The sequence below is a fragment of the Lolium rigidum genome, chromosome 6, assembly GCF_022539505.1.
Source record: "Lolium rigidum isolate FL_2022 chromosome 6, APGP_CSIRO_Lrig_0.1, whole genome shotgun sequence".
Classification (NCBI taxonomy): Eukaryota; Viridiplantae; Streptophyta; class Magnoliopsida; order Poales; family Poaceae; genus Lolium; species Lolium rigidum.
The window spans coordinates 152,474,615-152,495,447 of record NC_061513.1 but is presented as its reverse complement, the minus strand read 5'-3'; the positions used below and the strand labels follow the sequence as shown (position 1 = coordinate 152,495,447).

At 50.4% G+C, this 20,833-nt stretch overlaps 1 long non-coding RNA gene across 3 annotated transcripts; it reads right to left on the bottom strand.

Annotated features, from left to right (window-relative positions):
• Window positions 1-353: 353 nt before the first annotated feature.
• On the bottom strand, window positions 354-3,279 carry LOC124667448. Of its 3 annotated transcripts, none has more exons than XR_006991293.1 (4): window positions 3,186-3,279; window positions 2,899-3,055; window positions 1,067-2,660; window positions 354-687 (listed from the first exon to the last, which is right to left on the bottom strand). It is a non-coding gene; the product is annotated as an uncharacterized LOC124667448 (long non-coding RNA). The 3 variants fall into 3 exon arrangements; XR_006991294.1 differs by having other exon boundaries at window positions 1,067-2,023; window positions 2,578-2,660; window positions 2,899-3,263; XR_006991292.1 differs by having other exon boundaries at window positions 2,899-3,273.
• Between the last annotated feature and the right edge of the window lie 17,554 nt (window positions 3,280-20,833).

The following is a 20,833-nucleotide window of genomic DNA, read 5'->3' as shown; positions in this document are numbered from 1 at the left end:
ATCTTGTGCTTTGATACGAAGTGGATTTTCTGTTTGTCATAGATTGCGCATGTGGGTACAATAGGGAGCTGGAGTGCAATTTTTCTGAATTGTTTCATGACAACTAAATACTAGACCATGATAGCGCGCTTTGCCGCGCCCGTCCATTAGCACAATATAATGATAGCTTATACATAATTCCCACCAATATACAGATGTATGAAATATCAAAAAATTATATTTACGCAGTCAAAGAGTTTTTTTAACCTGTTTTTAGGCCCATGTCCATTTTCATGAAAATTGATGGAAACATATAAGGAACTTATGTTAGTAACATGTTCCATCATTAACTGATACAAATATGCAAGCAGTCATAACACGAAAAAAGATGCAAGCTGTCCACATACCTAGAATTATTTTCCAAGTAGATATATAATTAAACAACTTACTTGACCAACAGTTATGTTGCTAAAACTTTACAGTATCTCCTTATACTACTGCCATAGTATAAGTTGAGATGACATAATACAAATGTCAATTGTTGCTTATATTGCAACTCGAGGCTTATGGTTGGCCATCCTTTGCTCTTCATCCAGGACAAGGTAAGTGTATCACATGTTGGTCATTGACTGGTGTCCAGTTAGTTTTTACTCTCGGACCGGATGCTTGATGATTCCGTGCTCTTCCTCCGCGAAGAAGTTGTTGCCCCTGAAGTTTGAAGTGGAGACGAAATGATTTCATAGTCTTAGGCATGCATCAACAGAAAACAGGTTGGGGATGGAGAACGATGCAGAGGCAGTAAATTAAAATCAATGGCAAAGATGTTCCTAACTTTACAATAGTTTCAACAAATATATGCTTTAGGCCTGGTTTTAAGAAAATGCAACAGTTAAAAAATTAGAAAATCAGGCAAGCAGCATATGGGTGGCCATGCCAACGTCTACCCTGAGACACATAGCTTTGCAAATGCATCTTTGCGTGTGAAACATGTAAAAAATTAATTTGGTATGCCTTACTGCAATAGGAGCTACTTCAGTGTCATAAATAAAAGCTGAAATTTATATTGCTTGTAGGTTATCAGGGTTACCAGTTTTCAGTCTGAAGGATAAGAACCCGTGATGGATATGGCTTGAAGATGATCTGCTTCGAAGTTCACCAAAGATGATTCTTCCAAGGTCAGCATCATGTACTTTGGGGAATACGTTCCACTGAACAAAATGCAATATTCCTTTTGAGCATGTCTTGAAAAAGGATCTGGCAGTACAGAATTATGTTCAAAGTACAAACTGTGAGTAAAATAATAATAGATTTTATAGTTAAATTAAGAAGGATATGTAAATATGCGATAGCTTATCTGGCAACAATCAATGGATCATTCTCCTTATTAGCTGGGACTCAATCACCCAGATTAGAACCGGTGAAAATGACTCATTGGCATGTGGGGCCAGAATATATACATATCAGTAGAATACTTGCAGACTGACATAACGCAATTCACATTTTATATAGACCAGACAAAATAGATGACATCTCCACAATGGCTGTAACTTTGGTGACCATTAGTAACCTTGTTGAAAGAATAAGAAAACTTTATAACTGATATTTCGATCAGCACAGAACTGAGAATTACTATCAGTTACAAGCAACCAACAATTTAACACTGCGATAGCAATAATATAGTATATATGGATTTGACTCTTTCCCAAAATAACATATAGGGAATTAATTACACATGTACTCATAAGATCATTCAAGCTATCTTTTACCCAGATTGTATTACTAAATACAGGAAATGCAGCATATATATAAGATGACCATACACTTCAAAGCATGAAAGCTAGGTATATCTTTCTCGAGATTAGAAAGTTTACATCCAAGGATAAAGTGAATCCTGCTATTTATGAGTATGCACAACACATTAGATGGGTGATAATCATACCTGGAGCATGGCCGCAAGGAGCTCCATGTTGTGGATGGAGTGTGCATGTCCTACACATTCTCAGCACTCGAACGTTCTATCGCATGCTACTTCAAAGACAAGAGCCTAGTTTCTCAATACAAAAAACTTATCACATCAAGTTGCAAGAGAAAAAATATGATGATTTTTTTGGTAGTATAGAACATGTATGGCTCTTCTTATACAGGCTGACAACACGACAACAAGTTGACATAATTTAAGAAACTCTGCAAGCTTTCTTGAGAAACCAAAGCACTGCAAGAGTGCAGGGTTACATAAGTCACTCAGTTGGGTCTATGAAGAATGGATTACCCATTGATTAATAAAGTATAAAGGTTGCAACCACGCAAACAAAGGTGGAGGTAAGTAATCCTTCAACAAATTAAGCAAAAGCTGTGTGCTCCCGCCCTGGCTCAAATCGACAAGAGAACAAATCTAGAAAGCAACATCTGACGAGAATAAATAACAACATGGTTAACCAACGAAAATTTCTGAATATCTCACAAGCTCCCAAGTGAGTATTTCATTTGGATTACACATTGAACATCTCGCAGATAGTAAAGAAGAAACTGAAAGTAAATAATAGATGTAAGAAATATTAAAATGGATTGATAAAGATCAAATTGTATGAATGAGTGTACCTATCCAGAACACATGGTTGCAGATGAAGGTTGCTGTGAGCGGCCTCTGAATAAAAATCTCAGATGAACATGCACGGCAATACCTGAAACAAAGAACAATAAGTCAATTGGCTACCTAGTGTTGACGCTGATGAAAATACAGAGAACGAGGATGACAACCAAACAGAAAAGCTGTCTTAAGCATGGAACATAGAGGTGGAAGGCGAGAATGAAGGGGCAAAGCAAAGCTCGCTGCGCATATATATGGATGAGAAAAGAGAACTCACAATAACGGCGATATTAATCACCATAATAACAGGCCTGAGAGGGTCAAAAAATTACCACCATGATTACGACGCCGGCGGTTTCAATTTGCAGCAGATAATGGTTACGACAACGCCCAAACGAACGGAAGGGGAGGCGTTCGTCGGAAGTTGGGCCGTGTCCAAAGGCGAATCGACGAATCCTAGGCCCGGATGGAGGGAGTCCGCTCTGCTGCCTGCCCACCATCCGACCCGCGCCGGCGCCGTGACCGGAGAAGAAGTTGTCAATTTGGGTGGGGTCTTACAAATCGACGCGAAATAGATGGAGACTGGCAACCCACGGGAACACCGGATTGCTATCATCACCTCTCTATTTCTTGGCCGGCGCGATTTGATTGCGCAGCAAAGAGGCGATGCGGTCAAAGCACGGGTGGAGGAGGAACGTCGGCGTGCTACTGTGCGGCCAGGGGAGAGGGGCAACGAGGAAGATGGGGCCCTCGCCTGCGCTTAGAAGAAAAAAAATAAAAAGCTGTAAGGGTATTGGCCCATATGAGAGTTTTACGGCCCGACTAATCATGAGTGGGCTAGCTCAATTTGAGGAGTAGCAGCCCAGCAATGAGGATGAGCTGATTCAGGCGATTGAACGAATTAAACGTTTCGGTAATACTGAGCAGATCCTGACTCTTGGATGACCAGATCCGACGGCTCAAGAGTCTAAATCGCTGTGGAGACTCTTAGCTAGGTAAGTTTTACTGTTTACTAATTAGTGTAGACGCGAATCTGGAGGGACGATGATCCATTTTTTGGTCTGTACTTAGTGTCCTTTCAGATTAGCATGAAAGTAAGTATTTTTTTTTTGGGTCTACATTTAGTGCAGTTTTCTTTCTTGAACATGACGGCGGTTTCTGAGGTGGAGCAGACCAGCAGAGGGGGAGACATTGTCGTACCTGGGTTTTTTCACGGATGTGCAGGGGTATGGATTAAAGACGATCCAGGGGAAATAAACCACCGAGAACACCAAGCTACTCAGCCGGGGGCAGAGCCACGGATGTGATCATGTGAAGTTTCCATTGAGTGACAGAAGAGAAGACTGAGAAGAAGAAAAAACATAAATGAACCGCTGAATCTGGATCCTCTTCAAAGATCGACTAAGATTAACAAAATGTGACCAAACAGTTCAAAATCGATTAAGATTGAAATAGAAACAACCTAGACCTTCTTATTTTAAAACACGAACCGAGCAGTATATATCCTGATAAATTCGAACTCTGAATTACAGACCAAACAAATCTCGGTCATGAAGCTCCTAGCAAGCCAGCCGCAGCACACAATCCTGATGCGAAGCAGCTACAGCAGCATGGCAACCGTGGCGAGCAGCGAGGAGCCGACGCACGCCGCCCACGTGCCGCCACTGAGGCTACGGGGGCTGCTGCTGCTGCCGGAGAGGAGGCCTACGCCTGCGCCTACGCCTGGGATCCCCCCTTCCGCGCTGTTCATGAGGCTCGCGGAGCAGACAAGTGCGAGGAGGAGCACGCACAGAGGCAAGAAACGCCCCATCTTCCGATCTCCAATCTAACAGGGGGTGGAACAGGCAACTTCTCGATCTGATGTGTGTGTGTGTGGTTCAGTGGTTGCTCTCGGCTTCGCTCGCTTCCCTTACTCGATGTTCGTGGGCAGGTGCTGCGCGCATGGCTTATTTATGGCTGAACGAGAGTTGACCCACCATGATCTGTTGATTAACCTCCGTTTCATGGTCTGGTTTTAGTTTAACCATGACAAGAATTGTGGGACAAATAACTGCTTTCATCCGTTCTTATATACAAGACCACAAATCCATATTAAAGGTACCAAGTAGCACGATTAATTACGTAAAAATACTTTTTATTACGGGTTAATTAGACTACTTATAGTGGGGATAAATTAGGTGGTAACATGCACCCACATGCAATGTCAGCTAAATATTTTGATAACATGACATGTATTAAATAGAAGAGAGATACTTGTGGTAATTGGCTATGTTATCATAACATTACACTTCTTATTTTACCTTCCACTACGAGTAGCCTAAATGTGTTGTATGAGATCTCTCATTTTCTACATCTACATGCAATCTTACGAAGTACAAATCTAATAAAAAAATCAATTAATGTTAGTGGTCTTATATACATACAAATATATTTTTCATAGTGACCTTATATTTAACAAGGGAGGGAATACATACTAAACTCTTTAAGTGTTTCTTTGTCAAATGCGTTTTATATAACATGTGCAAATGTCTTTGTTCACCCGATTTATATTTTTATTTACATCAACATTTGACTTGCATAAACTTGCTGGGGCGGATCTAAGATTTAGGCATCGAGATTGATGTACACAATTTAATTTGGAAGACCTGGACTCAAGGACTCAAGGTCTTCTTTTTATGCTCTAACAGCAAGTGGTTGCCAGATTTTTTGATAGATGGATTCTTCTTGTCCCCAAGGGCGATAACATTATAAAGATGGGTACGGTTGGTTGCATAACCAAAATGTAAAATGGAGAGGAGGACGTGGGAGCCCATGGAGGAGGGAGGGGGGCTGCGGCCCCGGCGGCGGCGGCGCGGTGGGAGCGGCAACCTAGCTACGCGGTGTTATTCCAGACATGTTTATCATAATCAGAAGAAGATCAAAAGGAGTTCCACTTCCCTTTCAGCGCGGACTCGGTAACCTCCTGTGCTCCTGCACCTCCCCTGCGCTCCATGGTCGTTGCTCCTCCTGCCCTGGGGCTGGGGTCGAGGGGCTGGGACGCCGGTGCAGGCCCCAGTCGTCCGTCGCGGGTTCCCGCCGCGCCGCCTGCGGCGGTCGCGCCCGCTCCTGCTGGTGGTGGGTGGCAAACTCAGCAGGGCCGCAATGCCCGCCGCGCGCGTGCCCGTGCTCTTCTGCCGCAGGATGCTGCTCCTCGTGGGGGGGCTCGCCAACCACGTCGCCTGCTCCCAGCCGCGCGCCCGCCTCAGGGTGGTAACGGTGCGCGGATCCCGGCGGCCCTCCACGGCTGCTGCTACAACTGCGGCGAGGAGGACCACATTGCCGCCCAGTGTAGCAACGAGACCAGGTGCGTGCGCTGTGGCGGCACGCAGCACATGTCGAGGGATTGCAAGCGCCCCCGTGGCAGCTTTGGCTCACCTCCGCCGCGCCCGCCTGCGCCGCCTGTTCGAGTCACACGTGGGGCCGGTGGAGCGGCTGCCGCGCCACAGGCGTCGCCGGTACCTCCTGTCGCTGATGGTGCCAGATCCTGGCGCGACGTGGTCACCTCAGGTGGCTCGCGTGGCCGCAGCTCCGATCCGGTGGACTTCTCCGCGCCCTTCACCTCCTCTACTCCGGCCACGTCCGTCGACGCGCCGTTGCCCCCGCCCCCGCCGCTCGACTCCGTCGACGTGTGCTACGTCCTCCCGTCCTTCCTCTGGTATGGTGCAGCTTGAGGTCGACCTAGACCGGGCTGTCCTGGCCACGGTGACCGGCACGCGCCCGGAGGTGTCCCCTGAGATGGCTGAGGCGGCTATCCATGAGCAGCTTGGCCTCTCCTCTTCGGACTTCTCCATTCGCTCCTTCGAGCCGGCGGACTTCCTCCTTCTCTGCCGGGACCGTGAGGTGCGCGATCTGCTGGTGGCTACCGGAAGGGTGTCCTCATCGCGGTGCTCCCTCAACCTTGCGCCCTGGTCTCGACGCGTCGGTGCTCTCCTCCGTGAGACCCCGTTCTTGGCGGACCTTGAGATTAGGGGCATTCCGGCGCACGCTTGGTCCGAGCGCACCGCCATCAAGCTTCTGGGGGACAGTGGGCTGATTGACGCCGTCGATCCGGCCACTGCCAGCAGAAGGGACATGTCCTGCTTTAGGCTATCCCTCTGGACCCACGATGTTGCGGCGATCCCCGCCGTCCGCTGGCTTGCTGTGCCCGAGCCGGGCCATGGTGACCGGCTGGTGGTGTTCGACGGGCGCCGGCGGCCGCGATCGGAGTCTCCCAAGGTCCTGTGGTACCAAATCAGATTTTGGGTGTCTTCTTGGTTGATTGGTGGTGTCCCCGGTTCCTCTGACGGCTCTCCGCCGGCGTTGGGTGGCAGCGGCGCTGGGTCTGAGGGCGGCGGCGGCATGGATGGCCCGGATGGTCCCGCTCGCCGGAGGAGGCGTCGTCGTGCTCCACGGCGGCGTCGTGCACGAGGACGTCATGACCAGGGCCCGGCTGAGCCCGTGGCGGCCACCGGTCCCTCTGTGGCCCAGCTTGCCCCCTCCGGCCGCTGGCAGCCGATTCCTTCGGCGGCCGGACCTGAAGACGATGGCGGCGCGCTTGTGTGCCGCATTGGAGGTTGCCCTAGTAGGGCTGACGCCAGCGCTACGAGGGTGGACGCGGCCATGGCGCATGGGCCATGCGCCTCGTCGCGCGTGCTTGCCAGTGTGGGCTCCGCCTGCTCGGTTGCTGGGCCGCTCAGGCCGCGTGCGCGCGGAGACGCGGGTTCTCGGTCGCCCGTTGGACCGATCCTGACCAGTCCTCCCCTCAGTCAACGGCTATCGATGGTGGGGTCCGCGGCCAGCGCTCACGGGAACGCTGCGGAGTCAGCGGCTTTCCTCCGCGGGAACGCTGTGGCGATCGAGGCTGCAGAATCTTTCCTTTCGGAGCGCAGGGCGGCCTGCGAGGCTGCTACGGTTTGTTCGGGCCTTCCGCATCAGGCTTCTCCTTCACGCACGCCTGCATGCCACTTGCATGCTTCCCGTGACGAGGCAGCCCTGCCACGCGTGATGTCTCCTTTGGCCGGTTCCCCGGGCCAGAGTTTAGGCATGCACATGATGCCTACCCCCGCTGTGACCCCTGCTCCGCATGTGGCTGAGGTGGCCGGGCCGTTGGACCCCCATGAAGCGGCCCAGATCCCACCCTCGCCGCCCCTTGCAGCTGGCGCGGCCGCGCTGGAAGCCCTGCTCCAGCAGTTTCGTAGCCGCATCGAGGACTCGCTGTTGGCGCTGCCTGATCCCAAGGTTGTGCGCCGGAGGTTGTTCCAGGTGTCCCAGCCGTCGGCTCGCCGCAGTAAGCGCCTTGCTGCCAAGGGGAAGGGCACGTCAGCGATCAAGCGTGCTCAGCGCATCCTTATGCACAAGCTTGGGGTGTCCCGCATGGAGGAGCGCCTCTCGGCTGCCCAGTTGGACGAGTACGCCGCGATCTTCGCCTCGCCGCTGGGGCCGGAGCAAGTGTCCGCCATCGCTGCCCTCTTTGGGCTACCCCAGGCCTTGGATGGGGACGGCGATGAGGTGGTGACGCCGGCTGTCTAGGCGCCTAGGTTGTCTACCCTTGTGGAACTTCTCTATGGAGCCAAACCCCAAGAACATCAATGTTAAAGTGTGGAATTTGCGGGGCCTCAACTGCCCAGCCCGTAGATCGGTCGCTAGGACCGCGATCTCTGAGGCGGGTGCGTCTGTTGTCTGTGTGTCCGAATCTAAGCTCCAAGTTGTAACCCCGTACATCATTGTTGAGTCGTTTGGGCCCGGATTTGACGGGTTCGCTTACTTGCCCTCTGTTGGTTCGGCGGGTGGTGTTATCATCGCCTGGAAGTCGCAGGTTGTATCTGTCCTTGCTCAGAGGATAGATCGTTTCTCCGTCTCTATCCTCCTCTCCCAGGAGGGGGGCCAGCCCTGGTGGCTAACGACGGTTTACGGCCCCACTGTGGATGAGTTGCGGGCTACCTTTCTTGACGAGCTCCGTATGTTACGTGGATCCTTGCCTGGGCCTTGGGCGGTGGCGGGAGATTTCAACATGATTCTGGACGCGCGCGACAAGAACAACGCTAACATCAACCGCCGCCGTATGGCCATGTTCCGTCGCTTCGTCAACGACCTTGAGCTCCGAGAGGCTAACCTTTTGGGGCGTCGGTACACGTGGAGCAATGGCCGCGACCCTCCTACGCTTGAGCGGTTGGACAGGTGGTTCTCCTCGCTTGATTGGGACGCCTTGCACCCCACGGCCAGTCTCTCGGCGCTGTCGTCCTCGCTGTCCGATCATGCACCGCTGCTTATGTCGACCGCTGTTGACATTCGCTGCAAACGGCGCTTCACTTTCGAGAGCTTTTGGGTCAAGCTCCATGGGTTCCAGGAGGCCGTCGCCGAATCTTGGGGTGCGCCAACAGCTGCCCACGCTAACCCGCTGCGCCGGCTCGACCTCAAGCTTCGACGGGTGGCCAGGGACTTGCAGCGGTGGAGCGCCCGGAGGGTGGGCAACATCCGCGATCAAATCCTCGTCGCGAATGAGGTTATTCTCCAGCTTGATCGCGCCCAGGACCATCGCACCCTCGAAGCTCCGGAGTTGGCCCTCCGACGTGACCTCAAACGCCGTGTCCTCGGGCTCGCGTCCTTGGACCGCACCATTGCCAGGCAGAGGGCACGTATTGTGGGTGCCCTCGACGTGGATGCATCCGCGCAGTTTTTCCGCATCCAAGCCTCCAAGCGGCAGCGGAGGAACCACATTGCCTCGCTGCGCGACGGAGAGTGCATGGCGGTGGACCAGGCCGGCATGGTAGACCTAGCTGCGGGGTTTTTCCAACGCCTGCTGGGCCAAGCCAGACCCAGGGTTCATGACCTGGACCTGGAAAGCATGGGCCTTGCCCCGGTGGATCTGGCGGCCTTGGAGGTTCTCTTCTCTGAGGAGGAAGTGTGGAGCGCGGTCAAGTCTATGCCCGCCAACAAGTCTCCCGGACCTGACGGTTTGTCTTGGGAGTTCTTCCGGGCTTGTTGGGCTACCATCAAGGTTGACGTGATGGCCGCCGTGACGGAGGTGTCGCTTGGTCGGGACCAGGGCCTGGGTGAGCTCAACTCGGCGTTGATCACGCTTATCCCTAAGCGGGATGGTGCGGTGGACTTGAAGGATTTCCGCCCGATCAGCCTAGTCCACAGCTTCGCCAAGCTCATTGCCAAGATCATGGCCTTACGTCTCGCTCCTAGGATGGCGGAGCTGGTTGGGCGCAACCAAAGCGCCTTCATCCGAGGCAGATGTATCCAGGACAACTTCGTCTTGGTCCAGCAGTCCGCTAGGTTGCTCCACCGGAGGAAGGTCCCTGCCCTGCTTCTCAAGCTAGATGTGGCCCGCGCCTTTGACAGCGTGTCCTGGCCTTTCCTACTGAGTGTGCTGCGGCAGCGTGGCTTCGGTGCGAGGTGGATTAGGTGGCTGCTCATGCTGCTCCGCTCTGCTACGACGCAGGTCCTAGTCAATGGCGCTGCGAGCCCGGCTTTTTTCCACGGGCGAGGGCTAAGGCAGGGTGATCCGCTATCCCCCCTGCTGTTTGTCCTTGTCATGGATGTTCTTGATGCCATGTTCCGCGCGGCCGAAAGGGCCAACGTGCTGGCGGACCTGGGGGCTTTTGGGCTGCAGCACCATGTCTCCCTTTATGCGGACGACATTGTGGTGTTTGCCAGGCCTGACCAGGGTGAGTTGCGGGCGGTCAAGGAGATCCTGCGATGCTTCGGGGACGCCTCTGGCTTGGAGGTCAACTACCTCAAGAGCTTGGCCGCCCCTATCCGCTGCGATGAGGAATCCAGGGTGGCAGCGGCTCCCACCCTTGCATGCCCGTTCAGCTCCCTCCCCATGCCATATCTGGGGCTCCCGCTGTCCTTGCGCAAACCAACCAAAGGGGACTTGCAGCCTGTTCTCGACAAGCTGGCGAACAAGTTGGCATTTTGGAAGGCCCGCCTCATGTCTAGAGAAGGGCGAGTGGCCTACGTCAGGGCTGTCATGGCGGCCTCCGTGGTGTACCAGCTCATGGCACTTGATGTGGAGCCTTGGTTCTTGCATGCCGTGTACAAGCTGCGGCGTGGCTTCCTTTGGGCGGGCAAAAATGAGGCTAACGGTGGTAACTGCCTCGTTGCGTGGGATGCGGTGTGCGCCCCGAAGGAGCTGGGAGGGCTTGGCCTCCCTAACCTGCGCTGGATGCATGCTGCCCTCCGAGCCCGCTGGATTTGGCTCCAGCGTACGGCCTCCGATAGAGCATGGTCGGGCCTCCCGTTCGATGTCAACCAGGATGCAACAGCCCTCTTCTTCGCCTCCGTTGACATCACGGTCGGCTCGGGTGCTTTGCTCAGTTTTTGGGAGGACCCGTGGCTCCATGGCCTCTCGGTCGCGGCGATCGCTCCGGCCGTGCTGGGGTTGGTCCGACCCAGCTGCATCAAGCGGCGCACTGTCAGAGATGCGGTGCCCCTCAACGCCTGGGCGCTTGACATGGAGAGCTCTCTGTTGATGCGGTTGTGCAATACCTCAAACTCTGGAATGCGGTCGCCTCGGTGCGCCTTGGAGTCGGGGAGGATTCTTTCAGGTGGAAGTGGACGGCTGATGGTGTGTTCTCCGTGAAGTCGGCATACCGTGCCTTCTTCCACGGCACCACGGCACTACCTGGCGCAGCCAACATCTGGCACTCCTTCGCCCCGTTCAAGCACAGATTCCACGCCTGGCTGTCGCTCCGTCGTAGGTGCTGGACTGCTGATCGCCGCTTGAGGCGAGGCCTACCGTCTCACGTGCTGTGCCCTCTTTGCGGTACCGTCGACGAAACGGCAGACCACATTTCGCTGCAATGCACTTTCTCGCATGCGATTTGGACCGGCTTTGGCCGTCGCACTGGTCTAGACCTGCCAGGTCCATCCGCCGACAGCTCGCTCACCATCTGGTGGCCTGGCGTTTCCGACCGGCTGGCGCGGCGGGACGCCAAGAGGGCCAACTCTGCGATCATGCTTGTCATGCGGGCTCTCTGGGTTGAGCGCAATGCGCGGGTGTTTGAGGGAGTAGTCACACCGGTAGGTGTAGTGCTTGAAAGGGCCGTCGAGGAATGGAACCTCTGGCTCGCAAGCAGGCGTGGGTTAGCTAGAGGTGTAAGCTAGGTCTCGACCGCCGGTATGGCGGGGTGGTGCCCTTTGGGCGTGTAAAACTCGTTTTCCTCCTCAAGCTTAATGAAATGACACGCAGATCTCCTGCGAGTTCTCGAAAAAAAAAAATGTAAAATGGAGCATTTCTTGACTACTTATACTACTTTTTTGGGTCTTTCGTTCATCTCAACAAAGATTGTTTAAAAGATTATCATATAAATAGTGCAATTTTAGAAGCTTCCATTGTGCAGCTTAACTTCCATCTAAAAATGATGTAATATTTGACTAAACCGATAGAGAGAAATCTTTTTTTCGAGAACCCGCAGGGAAATTTACGCGGCATTGTATTAAGCTTACAAGAGAACATCATGATCCAGTTTACGAGGGAAACCAGATCGAGAACCGAGCAAATGATGCCTTCCGACATACAACGCCCATGCAAACTAGCACATAACAAGAACCCGCCTTGCAGAACTACCGGCCAACAAAGGCGCGAAGAAGGGGCGCAAGGTCTCGAAAGCGCGTCACAACCATAGCAGGACAACTTAGAATGACACATAGCCTAGGGAGGTACACGTCGACGTATGGCCCTCCCAAAATAGGTGAGATGGCGGTAGGACCTGACCAGACCTAGAGGAAACAACGTCGAGCAGGCGCCGACAGAGGGTACATAGCACTCAGAAGAACCACACTCAGAGTAGCGGCCACCTCTGTCTCTGTTGTGGGTATACTTCATGGGTATGCCAACGACATAGTCTAGATCCGGCAACCCCGGGTGCCCCACAGATGGTGGTGGTGGCATATGGCCCACCGAGCGGCCCAATTGTTGTTGAGTGAAGATGGAAGAAGTCCATCCCAGGAGCAAGGAGCCGGATCCAAACTGACCTACGCCAGGAGTCTGATCTATGAAGGCCCATGAAGGTAGCCGGATCCATGACGACAAGTTAGTGGTAGGAGGATCCTTGACGTGCACGACAATGTAATGTTCCGTAGTTAGGTAACTTGTATTCCGGGTAGAACTCTCCGTAGAAACCCTAGATCCGTGCGCCTTTATAAGCCAGATCCCGGGAGCCCTAGGGGGACGCCCACAACTCATTGTAACAATGTGAAAGCGTCCACATAAAATTCCAGACAAGCAACAGTAGGCCCTACCTCCGTGCAGCATGATCCGAAGCTGGATAAATCGCGTACTCCTATCTCGATGGCTCTCCGCCCTTTGGCCTCGTCTTCTTCACCTTCCATGAGGATGCCTCCTCCAGGGTATTGTCGAGTAAGCAACAACAGTTGGTGCCCACCATGGGGCCAGTGGCGTCTGGAGGCTGGAACCGGCGGGTTCCGCCTTTGGAGGCGTTGGCGACACAATCACTGTGGAGCGCATCTTGTACGCCGGCAACTTTCCGATCGTCCCGCCGGACGAGTGCTGGATTCCGGCTAGCCAGGACATACCCCGTCAAGCTCTCCATCATCCCGATCGGCGGGATACACATCTTCATCGCCGAAACCGTCGATTTCAACGGAAACTCACTGGTAAGTACTGCAGCTACGACCGTCGTCGAGCTGGACGCAGTTGCAAAGATCCGATCTGAGTCGCTAGAGCTTCCTAAGGAAAATTCTGCCTTGGATCTGGAAATTTAAAAGCCCACCCTATCCGTCCCTGAGCAGGAAAAAGCAGAGGAAGACAAACGCAGATCCAATTGGGTTTCCCAGGTGTTAGAGAAGCAAAGGTTTCACTTCTTGTACTTCCTCGCATATACACCAGGATCCGCCTCTCCTCAAGAGGGTGCTGGATCCGAGCAGTTAGAGAGTGCCGGAGATAATGATGGATCCTTACTTGATGACTGATACGTCTCAAACGTATCTATAATTTTTGATGTTCCATGCCCTGTTTTACACCAATTTATATATGTTTTGCTCATGCTTCGTTGCACTTTTCTATATTTTCCGGCACTAACCTATTAACAAGATGCCACAGTGTCAGTTCCCTGTTTTCTGCTGTTTTGTATTTCAGAAAAGTTGTACAAGAAATATTCTCAGAATTAGACGAAACAAAAGGCCGAAGTCAATATTTTTCCGTAACGAAGACAGAGTCCAGAGGGGGGTCGAAGAAGAGGCGCAGGGCATCCAGACCACACCTAGGCGCGACCTGTCCCTGGCCCACGCCTAGGGGTGGTGTGGCTCACCTGGCCTCCACCGACATCGCCCCTCCGCCTATTTAATCACGATCTCTGGAAAACCTTGGACACCCGAGCCTCCATCCACGAGAAGTTCCGTCGCGGCCGCCATTGCAGACCCTAGCTCGGGAGGGTTCTGAAGCTCTTCCCGGCACCCTGCCGGAGGGGGAGATCATCACCGGAGGCATCTACATCGCCATGCCCACCTCCGAAGTGATGTGTGAGTAGTTCATCCCTTGACTATGGTTCCATAGTAGTAGCTAGATGGTTGTCTTCTCCAATTTGTGCCTCATGTTTAGATCTTGTGAGCCGCCCTACATGATCAAGATCATCCTTATGTAATGCTACGTGTTGTGTTTGCTGGGATCCGATGAATATTGAATACTATGTTGAGATCGATTATATATTCTTGTCATATGTTATTTGTGATCTTGCATGCTCTCCGTTGCTAGTAGATACTCTGGCCAAGAAGATTCTTGTGACTCCAAGAGGGGGTATTTATGCTCGATAGTAGGTTCATGCCTCTAGTTTTCTGGGAGAGTGACAATAACTCCTAAGATTTTAAATGTGTTGTTGCTACTAGGGAGAAAACAACAATGTTTTATCCAAGGGTAATTCTATTGCTTACTTTACACACATTGTTTAATGCGATAATCTGTTGCCTGCAACTTAATACTGGAAGGGGTTCGGACGATAACCGGAAGGTGGATTATTAGTCATAGACGCAGTTGGATTACGGTCTATTTATTATGTTGTAATGCCCAAACAAATCTCATAGTAATCATCTTGTCATGTATGGTCGATATTCTGTCAATTGCCTAGTTGTAATTTGTTCACCCAGCATGTTATATATCTTTATGGAGAGACACCTCTAGTGAACTGTGGACCCCGATCCTTTCCTTTACACTGATAAATTCAACCACTGCAATTTGTTATGTTTACTTTCCGCAAGCACTGTTTTCTTTAATTACTGCAAACATCTTCGTCCACTTGATACGTCTAATCCTTTGTGTTCAGCAAACCAGTGAGATTGAAAACCTCACTGTAAGTTGGGGCAAAGTTTTTTGGTTGTGTTGTGTGCAGGTTCCACGTTGTTGTTGACGCTGGTAGTGCGCCCTGCCACTAGTCAGCTAGCAACACCTTCAGAAGTCACACCTTTCTCCTATTGGTTGATTAAACCTTGGTTTCTTACTGAGGGAAAACTTACCGATGTGCTCATCACACCTTCCTCTTGGGGTTCCCCAACCGCTTCCATCAAGCACCGTCAATGACCTCATCCAACTCGCAGATGATGTCTCCCCCTTCCCGTCGGAAGAGCAAGACACTTGGTGCAAGGAGATGGATGTTGAGGAAGCTGATGGTGAATCATCTCCGCCAAAGCAGGTCTTCGTGGATTTAGCTGGCCTAGATGAGGAAGAGCAGGAAGATTCAGACAAGACTCCGCCACAAGCAGGACTCTCGGACCCAAAGCTTCCAGATGCTTCGCCACGGGTCCGTACCCATCGGATGGATCAGCCACCCTGCCGGTACCCGGACTTCACGGAGGATACATAAGCTGAGACACTCATGCGGATAGCAGGCCAGAATGGAGAAAACGGCAAGCACAAGCAAATCCTAACCAACCCAATCACCCCAGATGTGGTGGTGGATCCGGAAGCCTTTGAAGCAAGACAACAAGAACTCCTGGCTGAAGCTCGGAACCTCACCAAGTTTAACGCATCCATCCTAAAGGACAAGGTCCCTATGGTCAAAGAGTACGACCAAGCCCGCATGCATCAGTGAAAAGCGGAGGATGCTTATCGGAAAGCGGCAGAGCTCAAAGACCAATGGGAGACACACGTTAAGTGCATCCAACGAGAAGTGAAGCAAAAGAGGACGAGGTGGAGAGATACAATCCTCCCTCGCAATATCAACTTCGACGAGGCAGCTCACTGCAAACCTTTGGCAACCCCAAAGGATAACATGGAAAAAGCGGCGGAGCTCCTGGCCAACAACGATGGTAAGGTCGACTCCGAATACCTCAGGGGCAACCGTTGGCAGTTGAAGCAGCAGAGCAAGGCGGATACTTCACGCAGGCTAGCTTCCAACCCGGAGGCGTGTATGTCCACGGCGCAAAATTTTCCTTCCAGAAAAAATCAGGACCACCGCAATAACCAATCCTACACTGGCTCAACGGAACGCCGGAGAAAGACCAAGGAACACCCAAACCCCGACCCCGTAACTTCGGATACTCCTAAGGATAAACACAAAGGGAAGGGCCCAATGTTCACTGGCAAAGAAAGTACCATAACACCTCGCCACCAAGGCACCGCTAGGCGCCACCGCTCCCTCGCTCACAAAGTCATGTCGAAAACGCTTGGCCCCATGGGCCTGGCGGAATAAACATCCACGGCGTGAAGGAGGAAACCTAGGAGGGGCCAGAACAATGATTGCGGAGGCGAAGGCAGGCAACCATGGCGTGAAGGAGGCAAAAAAGGCATCATAAGCCCCCGCACGGCTCTTTGTTACTGCCACCTAATAAGGGAGGCGGAGGCAGAAGGTCATGGTCACGATCACGCTCCCCCGATGGCGGAAAAGGCGGAAACAACTGGTCCATCCGAGACGCTCAGGACCGTTTGAACGAATACCAAGTTGGCTACACTGGCCTAAGTGCTATGCGAAGAGAATCCACGAGGAGAATACGCCAAAATGCCTGAAAATCATGCTACCCATAAACTTGAAGCATTATGATGTCAAGGAAATACCTGACACCTAGATCGATGACTACTACGATGCCGTCGATTTTGCAGGAGGAAACGCCAATATCACCTGCCGCATGATCCAGTTGTACCTTGTTGGTCCATCTCGTGCATGGCTTCATGAACTCCTACAGAACTCCATCTTTTTTTGGTGTACCGTGAAGATAGCCTTCGAGGCACACTTCAATGGAACCTACAAGGGGCCTCACACAGACAATGACTTGCTGGCGTGCATATAGAAGAAGTCGGAAACCTCCCGAGAATATCTTTCCCGGTGGTTAGAGACAAGAAACTCCTGCGAGAACATTGACGAAACAACAGCTATGTTGGCCTTCATAGGAGGATTGCATAGGGGAAGTTTGCTCCGGCACAAGCTGACGTGCAAACACAAAGCGCAAAGGCTAAACCTTAATGAGATGATCTCCATCGCTAGTATCCACTCAGCAGCGGATGATGAAGCAGGCAGAGACTTGCAGGCAACAACTATACCCCTGCACCAGCAAAAGAAAAGCAGTAACGACAATAACAAGCAGAAGAACCCCCTGATGACCAGAAGACTAGAGGATCCGACATGGTCGCCATGACGTTCCATAGAGGTCAAGGCGGAGGACGAGGCTACGTCTGTGGTTGCAGATCCGGCAGGGGCCAGCAGCGCGGTGATGGGGTCACGATTGCCGGAACCCGCGCTCCCCAAACATATGAAGAATACAGGGATATGTCATGCTTGGCTCACATCGATCTGCAACGGGGAAGTCCACACACTCCAACTTCCACTGCAAGTTGGTCAATGATGGCGTGTATTTCACACGTTCGTTGGGCAACCCCAAGAGGAAGGTATGATGCGCACAGCAGCAAGTTTTCCCTCAGAAAGAAACCAAGGTTTATCGAACCAGGAGGAGCCAAGAAGCACGTTGAAGGTTGATGGCGGCGGGATGTAGTGCGGCGCAACACCGTAGATTCCGGCGCCAACGTGGAACCCGCACAACACAACCAAGCTACTTTGCCCCAACGAAACAAGTTGAGGTTGTCAATCTCACCGGCTTGCTGTAACAAAGGATTAACCGTATTGTGTGGAAGATGATTGTTTGCAGAGAAAACAGTAGAAACAAGTATTGCAGTAGATTGTATTTCAAGAAAGAGAATTGGACCGGGGTCCACAGCTCACTAGAGGTGTCTCTCCCATAAGACGAACAAGCATGTTGGGTGAACAAATTACAGCTTGGGCAATTGACAAATAAAGAGAGCATGACAATGCACATACATATCATGATGAGTATAGTGAGATTTAATTGGGCATTACGACAAAGTACATAGACCGCCATCCAACCGCATCTATGCCTAAAAAGTCCACCTTCGAGTTATCATCCGAACCCCTCCAAGTATTAAGTTGCAAAACAACAGCACAATTGCATTAAGTATGGTGCGTAATGTAATCAACAACTACATCCTTAGACATAGCATCAATGTTTTATCCCTAGTGGCAACAAGACAACACAACCTTAGAACTTTCTCGTCACCGTCCCAGGTGTCAATGCAGCATGAACCCACTATCGAGCATAAGTACTCCCTCTTGGAGTTACAAGCATCTACTTGGCCAGCAGCATCTACTAATAACGGAGAGCATGCAAGATCATAAACAACACATAAGCATAACTTTGATAATCAACATAACAAGTATTCTCTATTCATCGGATCCCAACAAACGCAACATATAGAATTACATATAGATGATCTTGATCATGATAGGCAGCTCACAAGATCCGACAATGATAGCACAATGGGGAGAAGACAACCATCTAGCTACCGCTATGGACCCATAGTCCAGGGGTAGACTACTCACTCATCACTCCGGAGGCGACCATGGCGGTGTAGAGTCCTCCGGGAGATGATTCCCCTCTCCGGCAGGGTGCCGGAGGCGATCTCCAGGATCCCCCGAGATGGGATCGGCGGCGACGGCGTCTCGCAATGTTTTCCGTATCGTGGCTCTCTGCATCGGGGGTTTCGTCACGGAGGCTATTTGTAGGCGGAAGGGCAGGTCAAGAGGCGGCACAGGGGCCCAAACCACGAGCCGGCGCGGCCAGGGGTGGGGCCGCGCCGCCCTAGGGTTTGGCCACCCCGTGGCCCCTCTTCGTCTCTCCTTCGGACTTCCGGAAGCTTCGTGAGAAAATAGGCCTCCGGGCTTTTATTTCGTCCAATTCCGAGAATATTTCTTTACTAGGATTTCTGAAACCAAAAACAGCAGAAAACAAAGAATCGGCACTTCGGCATCTTGTTAATAGGTTAGTTCCGTAAAATGCACGAATATGACATAAAGTGTGCATAAAACATGTAGATAACATCAATAATGTGGCATGGAACACAAGAAATTATCGATACGTTGGAGACGTATCAGCATCCCCAAGCTTAGTTCGCTTCGTCCCGAGCGGTAAAACGATAACAAAGATAATTTCTGGAGTGACATGCCATCATAAACTTGATCATACTATTTGTAAAGCATATGTAGAGAATGCAGCGATCAAAACAATGTGTATGTCATGAGTAAACAAGTGAATCATAAAGCAAAGACTTTTCATGAATAGCATTTCAAGACAAGCATCAATAAGTCTTGCATAAGAGTTAACTCATAAAGCAATAATTCGAAGTAAAGGTATTGAAGCAACACAAAAGAAGATTAAGTTTCAGCGGTTGCTTTCAACTTGTAACATGTATATCTCATGGATATTGTCAACATAGAGTAATATAATAAGTGCAATAAGCAAGTATGTAAGAATCAATGCACAGCTCACACAAGTGTTTGCTTCTTGAGGTGGAGAGAAATAGGTGAACCGACTCAACATAAAAGTAAAAAGAATGGTCCTCATAGAGGAAAAGCATCGATTGCTATATTTGTGCTAGAGCTTTGATTTTGAAAACATGAAACAATTTTGTCAACGGTAGTAATAAAGCATATGCATCATGTAAATTATATCTTATAAGTTGCAAGCCTCATGCATAGTGTACTAATAGTGCTCGCACCTTGTCCTAATTAGCTTGGACTACTCCGGATTATCACCGCAATACATATGCTTTAACCAAGTATCACAAAGGGGTACCTCTATGCCGCCTGTACAAAGGTCTAAGGAGAAAGCTCGCATTTGGATTTCTCGCTTTTGATTATTCTCAACTTAGACATCCATACCGGGACAACATAGACAACGTGATAATGGACTCCTCTTTTAATGCTTTAAGCATTCAACAACAATTAATTCTTTTCTCATTAGAGATTTGAGGATGTTTGTCCAAAACTCGAAACTTCCACCATGGAACATGGCTTTAGTTAGCGGCCCAATGTTCTTCTCTCACAATATGCATGCTCAAACCATTCAACTCAGTGTAGATCGCCCTTACTTCGGACAAGACGAACATGCATAGCAACTCACATGAAATTCAACAATGAGTTGATGGCGTTCCCCAAGAAACATGGTTATCGCACAACAAGCAACTTAATAAGAGATAAAGTGCATAATTACATATTCAATACCACAATAGTTTTTAAGCTATTTGTCCCATGAGCTATATATTGCAAAGGTGAATGATGGAATTTTAAAGGTAGCACTCAAGCAATTTACTTTGGAATGGCGGGAAAATACCATGTAGTATAGGTAGGTATGGTGGACACAAATGGCATAGTGGTTGGCTCAAGTATTTTGGATGCATGAGAAGTATTCCCTCTCGATACAAGGTTTAGGCTAGCAAGGTTATTTGAGGCAAACACAAGGATGAACTAGTACAGCAAAACTCACATAAAAGACATATTGAAAGCATTATAATACTCTATACCGTCTTCCTTGTTGTTCAAACTCAAAACTAGAAATTATCTAGACCTTAGAGAAACCAAATATGCAAACCAAATTTTAGCATGCTCTATGTATTTCTTCATTAATGGGTGCAAAGCATATGATGCAAGAGCTTAAACATGAGCACAACAATTGCCAAGTATCACATTACCCAAAACATTTATAGCAATTACTACATGTATCATTTTCCAATTCCAACCATATAACAATTTAACGAAGGAGAAACTTCGCCATGAATACTATGAGTAGAAACCAAGGACATATTTGTCCATAAGCTACAGCGGAGTGTGTATCTCTCCCATAAAGTGAATGCTAGGATCCATTTTATTCAAACAAAACAAAAACAAAAACAAAACGACGCTCCAAGAAAAAGCACATAAGATGTGGCCGAATAAAAATGTAGTT